This window comes from Calidris pugnax, unplaced genomic scaffold, assembly GCF_001431845.1.
Source record: "Calidris pugnax isolate Ruff unplaced genomic scaffold, ASM143184v1 scaffold461, whole genome shotgun sequence".
In the NCBI taxonomy this organism is placed as follows: Eukaryota; Metazoa; Chordata; class Aves; order Charadriiformes; family Scolopacidae; genus Calidris; species Calidris pugnax.
Window position 1 is genome coordinate 685,895 of NW_015091201.1, and position 10,508 is coordinate 696,402.

The 10,508-nt window shown below is 54.4% G+C and overlaps 1 protein-coding gene across 12 annotated transcripts in view; it reads right to left on the bottom strand.

The window, feature by feature from the left end:
* BZRAP1 (benzodiazepine receptor (peripheral) associated protein 1) overlaps positions 1-8,715 on the bottom strand; it is a 59,751-nt gene extending 51,036 nt beyond the window's left edge. For 6 of the 12 annotated variants that reach the window (XM_014959733.1, XM_014959740.1, XM_014959737.1 and 3 more), the window contains exons 1-4: positions 8,398-8,713; positions 6,085-6,213; positions 3,875-4,051; positions 395-661 (exon numbers count right to left, since the gene is read on the bottom strand). The gene's annotated coding sequence lies outside the window, so the exon portion shown is untranslated. Of the gene's footprint in view, positions 1-394; positions 662-3,874; positions 4,052-6,084; positions 6,214-8,397 lie in introns of all 12 variants that reach the window. The other 6 variants (XM_014959736.1, XM_014959729.1, XM_014959741.1 and 3 more) reach the window with 5 other exon arrangements.
* Positions 8,716-10,508: the final 1,793 nt, after the last annotated feature.

The following is a 10,508-nucleotide window of genomic DNA, read 5'->3' on the forward strand; positions in this document are numbered from 1 at the left end:
CCGGGCCGTACCACTGCGGCCGCGGAGGGGCGGCCGGGCCGCGGGCCTCGGCCTCAGCGCGGGGCTCGCCGTGGCGGGGGGGGGGGGCGGTCACGGAGCAGCAGGCCTCCCCGCCACCACGTCCCTCACCCGCCGGGAACCAACGTCCGAACCACCACAAACACTGAAAAATGTGTGTTTTCAGCAAACGAGGGCAAAAAGACGTGTTGCCTGGTTTCCCAGGCTGGAAGACGAGCAGGAGCGAGGCCCCGGTGTCCATGTCCCTGCTGATACCTGGCGCTTGGGTCGGGCCTTGGAGGCACCAGCACCGCACCCTCACAAACCCCAAGAAGCTTCCAAAGAACGGCAATTAACGGACTAATTAAATAGCAAAGCTGTCAGGTCGCTGGCCCACCTGTCTCACCTCCCGGTGTGCATCTCCTCCTAGCGCTGGAGCCTCCCGCGGCGGCGGTGGACCCGGGGTGCGGGTGTTCGGTGTTGGTGCAGGGGGTCCCGGCCGCCCGGCCACACTGGGCAAAGCATCACCGGACCGGGTCTGAGAGGAGCGTAGACACTCCTTGAAGTTCTTCAGCGCGATCTGTCTCTGTAGCCGTAACACCTCTCGCTGGGACTCCCGCAGCAGGCGGTCAAACTCGATGACGTTCAGGCAGCGAGGGTCATCCTGTGGGAAACGCAGACACAACACCCTGTCGCTGACAGGCTCTGAAAGGCGGGACAGGTCGGGGTGGTGATATGCATACTCAAAAGCCTCACTGAAGAGACTCTGGTAAAAAACAGGTAAATTGGCAGACAAAGATCCTGTTTCCTGCGTCTCCACAGCCTCAAAAGAAGTCACTTTACATCCCTTATGCGATATGTTATTTCTCCCGCAGATAAAAACTAGCCCCTAATGCTTCTGCAGGTGTCCCAGTGCAAAGCAGAAGGGCTTTTCTAAGTCTATGCTTTCTAAGTGCTTGCCAGCAGAGAGCGTGTCAGGATAATAAAATTTCATTTCCCAGCCAAACCATAGCCGTAGCTGGTTTACCTCCTTGGTGTGGGTGCTGGCATCCTCTGCAGCCCTACGCATGCACAGTGGTTAGGGCTTTAAATCATGGAAAGAATTAAGAACATCTGGGAATTGTTCAGTTTTCACTCATGATAAGTTTGGTTTTCAAACATTCTTGATTTCTAGCCTCTTCAGAGAAAGTACATGTGGATGCGCTCCTGTCTTTAGCACAAGTGGTCATTCCCATCCACCCCGGACCCAAAACCAGAAGCTTTTGAAGGAATACCATGCAATCTTGTTCTCACAAAACCAGTGAGAATATATCACCAGGTTGTTTAGTTCTTCAAAGGCTTTCAGATTTCAAGAAGCCGAAAGAACATGTACCTGCATGTCCATACGTACATACAAAAGCTGGTTATGAAAACCTGTCTTTACAAATATGCTACTGGAGGAGACATTGCTTGTTCCCCTGGAAAGATCCTAAGCCAGTGAATTCATAATTGGTATCCAGGACAAATTTAATCTGCTTCCCTGTTCACTTCTTACCTTAAAAATAGCGTCTGCTTTATAAATGCAATTTATGTACAAAATCATGGTTACTCTCATGCTACAAGGGGGAAACTGAGGCAGCATTAATGGGAACTGATGACAGATTCAAGAAGCGAGCAGCTGGGCCTCCTCCATGCCAGAACCATGGTCAGGGTGGTAGTTCTTTAAACAAAATTGGCTGTGGTTCTGTATAAAATCTCCCTTCCCCCACCAAAAAAAAAAAAAAGCAGCTATTCCCAACATACAGCCTCCAAAGCCTGAGGGAACAAGGGAGTAGAAAAAAACCTCAGTCCTCTGCTCACAGTTTCTATTATACACGTCCCCTGCAGCTGCCTTGCTGTTCCCTCCAACCCCCCACTTCCAAGAACCTTTGCTGCAAGAAACTGCAGCCTGGGTTGAGCTGGAGCTGGGGTTTGGTTGGAAGCTCATCCCCAGAGTATGATCTCAGGAAATCATTTTATCCTAAAAGCCCTGATTATGCCAAACAAGGCCATTGCTGGGTGCAGGGTGTCTGTCCTGCCACTGGAAAGGAACTGAGTAGATCCATTTCATAGCTACTGAAAAATTTGTGCCGATTTAAGTACCCTAGATTAAAATTGATTTGGTTACAAACTCTGAGCGTGCACATAATATCTCTGCATACAAAACCCTTCATTGGCATAATGCATTTTGCATGCTGCAGACAGATTAGGTGAATTTTGAATTTTAACTAGCTGAAAATTAAAATTTAATGAGCAGCTTGCTTAGAAGAGAAATGGGAAAACCAAGATCAGACAGAATGATTTCCTCCTCTCTTGCTATCTTTTCTCTGCGGATTCCCTGCCGGTGTCTCCATGCCCCAGTCACCAGTGCCTCAGCAGTTACAGGGACAGATGGTGTCACCTCCTGAGCCAGGGGGGTCACCCAGGCCCTCGAAAGGCAGTGGCTGAACTGGTCAGCCCTGGGGATTGCACCCATGTGTATTTCCTCAGCCAGCACTGAAGTTCGCTCACCTGCTTTTGTCACGTTCCTCTACAATTTGTCACTCTCCTGTCCCTGGCAGATTCAGGTTGCCCAGCATGGTCTGCTATGAAAGTGCTTTGGAAAGAGTCTCCCTTCTGTTCTGTTCTGTTCCCCCTTCTGTGGGGGCCTGCGGTGAGAAATCAAGGGGACGGGAAGGAAATTTCTTCTTGCTGACACCATAGAGCTTGGTCAGACCTGGGTCACTTTCTGCTGTGGTTTAATGTCAGAGGGATTGGGGGCAGCTCTGTGCAGATGACAAACGACAACCGTTCATCCTTGTCCTGACTAGATCTACCTTGGGGAAAGACTGAGAATCCACCTTTAAACCTATATTTAAAATGAACACATAAGGAGCTCAGGGACAGATATAAAGCTGCTTTCAGTGAGAAAGTATTTGTCACCTAAACATCATGTAAGCAGGGTAGGTGGAAATGCCAGTGTTCGTTCAGCTCAGCTGGGTGCAGGAACGTAGGGTTGCACTTGACCATATCTGCGTTAGCAAAACAGGGGGAACTCAATATGAGCATTACTGGGCTTCTCAGTTTATTAACTGTCCTAGGCTGAAACTGTCCAGCTTGTGAACAAAAGACATATTTGATATGCCCATAACAGGCTGATTTGGAACCATTTCACCTAGCTTCAGAGGTCTGCAGAGATTCCTTTCAGAGTCATCACGGAAAAGTGCTTTGAGGGAGCAACATGTCTGACCAGTCTTAGATATCTGTCTTGGGATGAGATGAATTATCCCTTTTATCTCACCATTTATATCAGCAAATCCTGTGCTGGTGCTGAGGGGAACGTAGCCCAGGAGCGGGCATTGGCATTGTAGATGCCTTCATGAACACCCACCCCTGTCTAATGATTTGTAGTCATTGTCATACAGGGATGCACCTCATTATCACCAGTATCGTGGTGGCTGTGGGCACTCAGCTGCATTTCAAGACTGGCTCTTGAGAAGGGGCTCAGCTGATTTACTTTCCAAAAAAAGCCTTTAAAAGGAGGTCCTGCTTCTACATCTTGCTTGAGTTCAGCACTGTGAAAAGTCATCCTGTATCTGTGGCTTCTTGGGGTTTTCCAGGGGGAGAGTTATAGTCGCTGCTGAAAATGGCAGCTCAGACCCGTGAATTCATAGAGGGACAATGGGGGTGTCCCCCAGCAAACTGTACTGGAGGGCTCAGGACACCACCTCTGCCACACACTCACTGTGTGCCATCCAGCTCACACATCAAATGCCCTCTGTTTTCAGCCTGCACTTGGGACTAATTGCCCTCACACCGCATCACTGTTGTAGTGCTGCTTGTCCCCACCCACCGAGTGATGTCCTGGAAAGTGTCTCACCTTCCCTGCGAAGAGTTTAGCCTGCAGCTCCCGGCACTCCTGCTGCAGAGCCTCAATCTGCTTGTCTTTGGCCAGGAGAGCACTGGCTTGCTCTGTCAAGTCCTTGGCGCGCTGGCGGGCAAAGGCTTTTTTGCAGAGCTCCAGGCTGGAGCCCTTCAGAGGCACCGGAGCAGTGACCTACACAGGAGAGAGCAGTGAGGGAGAAAGCCACGTGTTGGTGTTTGTTAACCACCACCCCATCACCCCGACAGTCATTGGGCAGGGAAAACTGGCAAGAAACTTAGCCTAGCCCCAAAGGACAAACCTAAGGAAAAGTGGGAGAAAAGAGGAAAGGCTGGATGGAGAAGTGGGTCAGAGAAGAGGAGAGGAAGGAGAAGGTGCTCAGCAGATGAGGCCAATAGGTCTGGTCAGCACTGGGGGCTACAGGCAGGGCAACAGTGCGTGGAGGGGAGGAGAGAAAAACAGGATGAAGGTGGAAAAACAGAAGGCAGCAGAGAAGCAGAGGCGAGGATGGCAGGAAAGATGAGCATGGGAGCAAGGATGGAGGTAGCCAAACCAGGAAGAGAAGTGAGCTTCTGTGTGTTTCTAGGCAGCAGGAAAGAGGATGGATGGGTGGAAGATACAGGCAAAAGGAGAGGCAAGAGAGAGCCCAGCAGGGGCCAGCGCAGCTGGGGAAGGACTGGGAGGTGTTCAGCAACAGAAGCAGTTCAGGTCCACGTGCTCCCTGTGACAGTGGGGGACAGAGGGCAGTGTGCGTCAGGGGGAGCAGGGCAGACAGGGACAGGCAGCTGGCTGGGCACAGCGGCCGAGACTCCCTGGGTGCTTGCTCTCAGCACCCTCCCCATCCCTGGGGCCGGCTCCTCCACTGGGTACCAGCTCTGCTGCGCCGGACAAGGGGCAGCTCACACCCCCTGCCCACCCCAACCCTCTGGCAGTGGGGCCACATCCAGTCCCTGGGTTTACCAAACCCTGCCTCTCCCTGCCCAGCTACTTTTGTCTGCACAAAGCCTGCCAATTTGAGCATCTCGCCCACATGCAGAAGCTGTGAGCCAGGCCCTGGCTCCACAGGACCTATGTACCAGGCACTGAAGGCAACCGCTGCCAGATGAACCCCAGCTCCTGAGGGCCCCTCCTCTGGGCAAGCAGCTGCCTGGTCCTGCCTCCAGCCCACGCTCCGCAAGCCTCCGCTGTCCCATCGCTTTCTGCAGTTGGGAGACCCGGGCCAAGGCGGGAGCCCAGCAAGCTGGTTCTCTCAGGGTTCACACAGGTCTTAAACCATCACCACCCCAAAGTTTCACTCGGGGAAAAAATAAACCAGTATTTGGATAGTTGCTGGAGGGCCTGCAAAGCTGTTGGGTGTATATCAAATAATTTCACTTAACATAGTATCTGACAAGTCCATCTGGCAGCAACTGTTGGCCTGCAAGAATTACCAAAACCCCGTGACAGATGGTGCGGTGCCTGGGGACAGAGAGGGCAGGCAGTGCCAGGAAAGCCCCCTACCTTCTCTTCAGCAATGCTTTCACTTCCTCCTTTCTGTCCTAAAGGCCTTGAATTTCCCATTACAATCCCTGGTTTCCTTCCAAGGGAAGAAAGGTTTTGCCTTACTCTGCTGCAATCCACTTTTGGGAAGCCCATGCAAGTGCTTGTGCCCGAGATCCCGCACCCTTTGGCATGTCCCACCACTCCTGCACCCTGGCAGACACTACAGGGTTTACAAGAAGCTGCTGTTGGGCTGGAGAAAGCAAAAAACCCTGCGGCTTGCAGAGAACACCAGCGAGGTGTGGATGGTGCAGAGCAGAGTCTCTCACCCCTTCCTGTTTTGCTTTACCACACTACTTTTCTTATTCAAATACTTCCTGTTTCTTGTCGATGAAGTCAGATGAATTATTTTCACAACTTGCCCGGGGAGAGCTGAGCTAATTACCTTTACCTTAAACGAACACCTTAACGTAGGTCAGCACATCTACAGCAAGAAATTAAGCAGGAGGAAATTGCTCAAAGCCAACTCCCCAGGCAGGAGCAGGAGAAGCTGGCGATGGCTGGTGATTCTCGCCCTGGTGCTGGTGTGCACCCCGTGTTTGCTGTAGGTTTAAGAAAAGGGGAAAGAAAAAGCCTTTCTGGCTCAGTGGAAGTAGCAAGTGAGAAGTCCCGGTGATGAGGTGCTCTCCTAGCTCAGCTCCCCTGCGGTGGGAAGCCCCCACACTCACCACTTTGAGGTTTGCCTCCTGGAGTTTCCGGGCTCTCTCCTCCAGGCGCTTGGCGATCACCGCCAGCTCTGCGTTCTTCCTCTTGAGGTGCTTCACCTTCTCCTCCGTCTGGGGGAAGCAGCTCCTGCGCTGGATAACAGAAGGAGAGGGTTGAGGTGAAGCCCCCGCTCAGCTGGAAGCTGCTCGCCAGGGGCATTAGGGGAAGTCAAGGTCCCTGGCCCCTCCTGACCTGCTCTGGTCCCACAGGGCTTTTCCCAGCCTGTCCTCCTATGACTCTCTCAACCACTGAACACCAATCTCTGCTCTTGTTGTCTCTCCAGCCACTGAAATCTGTGTTTTTCCTGGTATTGTTATAAATGTGACCTCTAGGTCCCCATGAGATGTCCCTCACCCCACCCCCAGGCCACACCGCATGGTCCCTCTCCAGCCACAACTTGTTCGTTGCTGCCTTTGCTGGCTGGGACTTGGCCGCATCTCCAACATCGCTCTATCCTGGCCACCCACCCTTTGGGCTTTCTCTTCCAAAGTCTTCCCAGTTTGTTTCCCTGGCGTTACAGGGCTCAACACATCGCTGTGGATTTGTGCTGCACTGCCACCACAGGCTTCACTGCTGTCCTTTTTCTCATGACACCGAAGCATGAGTTGGGGGGGACAGGAAGAAAGCGGCAAAGGGCTTTATGATGTTTGCAAAGCAAATTTCCTTTTTCTTCTCCTATTGATTCTGTTCACTCTTAATTCCCTTCTATTTGTTATCTGTCCGTTTCAATAAGCTGCTGCTTGCCAATGGCTCGTTCTCTCAAGGTCGTACCCAGATGTGTTGTGCTGTCTTTTCACATCAGCAAAAATGTCAGATCAGCTGATCCTTCCAATTATTTTCCTCCCTACCCCTGTGAGATCCCACCACGGGCGCTTGCTGCTTTCACTGCTTTTCTTCAGCCAAAAGACCGAGGCTGGTTTTTGAGAGTAAGATTTGGTGAGAGCTTACACGATAGTGCTTTGTTAAAATGCAGATTACTGATAAGGGGTAACCCCAGAGTGTGCAGGTCATACTGCATTTATGCTGTTAGCGTAAGAAAATTATCTACAATATGCATTTTGAATTTGATGATATAAATCTGAAATGCTGAGCAATGAAATTTTCGGGGGCCCAGGGTGGCCACATCACCACACGGCGGGGCTACACAAGGGCTAATGCTCTCCAGGGAGGATGCAGGAGGGGAACATCCCCTCTCCGTATGTCCCGAGGGTCCTGGCTGCCCACCATGGGCCTGGGGAGCAGGCATGGGGGAGCGGGACAGAATGGGTGGCCCAGGCTGTGGGCTCTGGGTGCCAGGGTTGCAGCTGGGGAGGAGGCGGGTGCCGAGCTCCCGTGGGAGCAGGGGGCACTGCTGCACTGTCACCCGCAGCCCATCCTGAGTGAATCAGTGTTTCTGCTTTTCCAATTAAAGAGGAAACAAGAGCGACTTCCCCCTACCCTGCCGTCAGCTCACCGTTGCCCTGCTCTCTGCCTGCTCTCACTGGCAGCTGCGTTACAGCCTCTTGTGGTTTCCAGCAGGCAAATAGCACCAGGCAAAGATGGCAGAGAGGGCAGCCAAGGGTTCCAGTCCACTCTGCATCACAAGGAAGGGGTCCTGTTGGAGCCAATGATGGGTGCAGTGTGAAGGCACCCAGGGCACCCAAAACACTCAGGCCCTCTTTGCCCCCCTGGCTCTGCCCAGCCCATCCCGTGTGGCAGCATTTCTTAGAGTTGGCAGCAAACAGCAATTCGCCCCAGCTGGGACCCCCAACACCAGAAGGACATGGACCTGTTGGAGCGGGGCCAGAGGCCATGGAGATGCCCTGAGGGCTGGAGCCCCTCTGCTGTCAGGACAGGCTGAGAGAGTTGGGGGGTTCAGCCTGGAGAAGAGAAGGCTCCGGGGAGACCTTAGAGCCCCTTCCAGTCACTCAAGGGGCTCCAGGAGAGATGGGGAGGGACTCTTGATCAGGGAGGGGAGCCATAGGGTGAGGGGGAAGGGTTTGACACTGAAAGAGGGGAGATGGAGCTGAGATGTGGGGAAGAAATTCTTTGGTGTGAGGGTGGTGAGAGCCTGGCCCAGGTTGCCCAGAGAAGCTGTGGCTGCCTCATCCCTGGAGGGGTTCAAGGTCGGGCTGGATGGGGCTTGGAGCAACCTGGTCTGGTGGGAGGTGTCCCTGCCCAGGGTAGGGGGTAGGACTTTATGGTTGCTTCCAACCCACACCACTCTATGATTCTAGGACACCCTCCCCTCGGAGTGTCCCATGCTGGCAGCTGGCCCAGCACCCATCTCTGCTCACCAGCAAGCTGTTCTCCTCGGCCAGGCTGGAGCAGCGGTGCCGCAGGTCCTCGAGTGCGCTCAGGAGCTTCGTGTTCTGGCTCACGAGGAAGCCGTAGTCAGCCCCACTCTGCAAAATAGCGCGGGAGAGGCAAGGCAGGGCTTTGCCTGCCCGGGGTGAGGGACCGGCCACAGCTCCCACCCGCCCTGTCCCCACAGCAAGCCCAGCTGGCCACAGGGGAGGTGGCAGGGCCAGGGTGCAGGCAGGGAAGGGGCAGGGTGGGATGCAGCGGCTGATTTCAGGAGGTGGCAAGGGGCTGCCTGTCTTTGGATGACCAGTGGCCTTCAGGATTGGGCTACATCACCCATGGGTGACAGCTGCTGTTGCCCTAGATTTAAAGCTTTCAACTTGCCCAGACCCTCATGTTGTCGGCCATGGAGATGCCCTGAGGGCTGGAGCCCCTCTGCTGTCAGGACAGGCTGAGAGAGTTGGGGGGTTCAGCCTGGAGAAGAGAAGGCTCCGGGGAGACCTTAGAGCCCCTTCCAGTCACTCAAGGGGCTCCAGGAGAGATGGGGAGGGACTCTTGATCAGGGAGGGGAGCCATAGGGTGAGGGGGAAGGGTTTGACACTGAAAGAGGGGAGATGGAGCTGAGATGTGGGGAAGAAATTCTTTGGTGTGAGGGTGGTGAGAGCCTGGCCCAGGTTGCCCAGAGAAGCTGTGGCTGCCTCATCCCTGGAGGGGTTCAAGGTCGGGCTGGATGGGGCTTGGAGCAACCTGGTCTGGTGGGAGGTGTCCCTGCCCAGGGTAGGGGGTAGGACTTTATGGTTGCTTCCAACCCACACCACTCTATGATTCTAGGACACCCTCCCCTCGGAGTGTCCCATGCTGGCAGCTGGCCCAGCACCCATCTCTGCTCACCAGCAAGCTGTTCTCCTCGGCCAGGCTGGAGCAGCGGTGCCGCAGGTCCTCGAGTGCGCTCAGGAGCTTCGTGTTCTGGCTCACGAGGAAGCCGTAGTCAGCCCCACTCTGCAAAATAGCGCGGGAGAGGCAAGGCAGGGCTTTGCCTGCCCGGGGTGAGGGACCGGCCACAGCTCCCACCCGCCCTGTCCCCACAGCAAGCCCAGCTGGCCACAGGGGAGGTGGCAGGGCCAGGGTGCAGGCAGGGAAGGGGCAGGGTGGGATGCAGCGGCTGATTTCAGGAGGTGGCAAGGGGCTGCCTGTCTTTGGATGACCAGTGGCCTTCAGGATTGGGCTACATCACCCATGGGTGACAGCTGCTGTTTCCCTAGATTTAAAGCTTTCAACTTGCCCAGACCCTCATGTTGTCCCCAGCCACTTGCATTTTTCCTTGGTACCATCTAAACCAGCTCAAGAGCCAGCAAGAGCCAGACAGGCAGAGCACAAGCCATGACATCCCAGGCACATGCTCCCCACGGCTCAGGGACCCAGCAGCCTCTGGAACCTTACGGCTTTTGGGGGCGACGAGAGCTCCTCGCCTACTTCCCCATGCCAGCCACCCCGGTTTGGCCCAGCAGCCCTCCCAGGAGCCAGGCGCCGGGCTCTGCCCTCTCTCTGTCAGCTTCGGCTGCGGAAGAAGGCAACATGCCGGATTTCTTTGTAAAAACACCACCTTAATTTTGTGACATGAAAAGCGGCAGCAGCTCTGCCAGGAGCTGTATATAGAGCTTTGTGGTTACTGCTTCCTGCCGAGAGCTCCTCGCCGCAGGCTCGCTGCTGAAACAGGCTCCCAGAAAGTATTTCTGTGTGTTAGCAAAGCTGGTAGCCAAGCTATTGCTTCACGGCTGCCATATGGCAGCAGCACCACGCACCTCGGGGAGACCCAGCCAGATGTTTTCCCAGCAGCCAGGCAGGTCTGCAGGACCCACTCCCAGCACCCACAAAGTCTTTGCTGGTGCCACCGAGCAGCTGCGACCTTCCCGGGGCACAGCTCTGCTTCTGTGGTTTGCAAGCCATGGCGACCGGTGAGATGTCCCTCAGCTACCAAAGAAATGCTGCCCGAGCTCTCTCGGTGGTAAGAAGTCAGAGAGGCAGCTCACAGCACTTGGGTGCCGCTGTGTTCTAGGAGGTCTGAGACTGGCTAACACTACACTTTTGACTCATGCTATATTTT